Below are 693 nucleotides of genomic sequence, written 5' to 3'. Positions count from 1 at the left end.
AAACATCCATGATGAGAGAGAATCTCATGGACCAGCTGCCTCCTGCACGCCCCACACTGGGGATGGAGCCCACAACCCAGGCTGTGCCCTGACCGGGAATGGAACCGTGACCTCCTGGTTCCTGGGTCGATGCTCAACCACGGAACCAGGCCGGTCGGGTGCATTTAGGGCGGTTCTGTTCCCGCTGTGCCGGTTCGGAACCCAGGAGACCCGGAGGGGGCACGGCTGCTAGTCCTCACCCCCCTTCCTGAGTTTCTGGAGCATCAGGTTTGAGAAAAGGGGGGAAGGAAAGCTGCGCTTTCCCACGCGAATTCCCCCGGAACCACGAACCACGGCGACTGAGAACCAGCAGAGGAAGCAGAGAAAGTGAGGGCCTGGGGAGCGGGGCGGAGGGGAGCGGGGCTTTTTTTTCCGAGCAGCAGGTAGCGACAGGCTGGTCGCCGCCGTGTTGGTGAAACAGCACGCATCCCAGTCCCCGCTCTGCTGCCATCTGCACGCTCGACACTGTTTCTCATACCAGCTGACGGCGCCGCTCGCACAGACAGGCTGCTGGGCGCTCTGTTGATGCATGCGAGCGAGCGTGGCTCTGGTATTTGTGTTAAAATAGCATTTGAAAACTCTACAATATTGCTACTTCTTCCTTCCTGGATTCTTTGCCACTTGACGAGCTGGGGAGCAGCGTATGTCTCCCAA

This window comes from Myotis brandtii, unplaced genomic scaffold, assembly GCF_000412655.1.
Source record: "Myotis brandtii unplaced genomic scaffold, ASM41265v1 scaffold35, whole genome shotgun sequence".
NCBI lineage: Eukaryota > Metazoa > Chordata > Mammalia > Chiroptera > Vespertilionidae > Myotis > Myotis brandtii.
Note: the sequence above shows the minus strand (reverse complement) of the source record.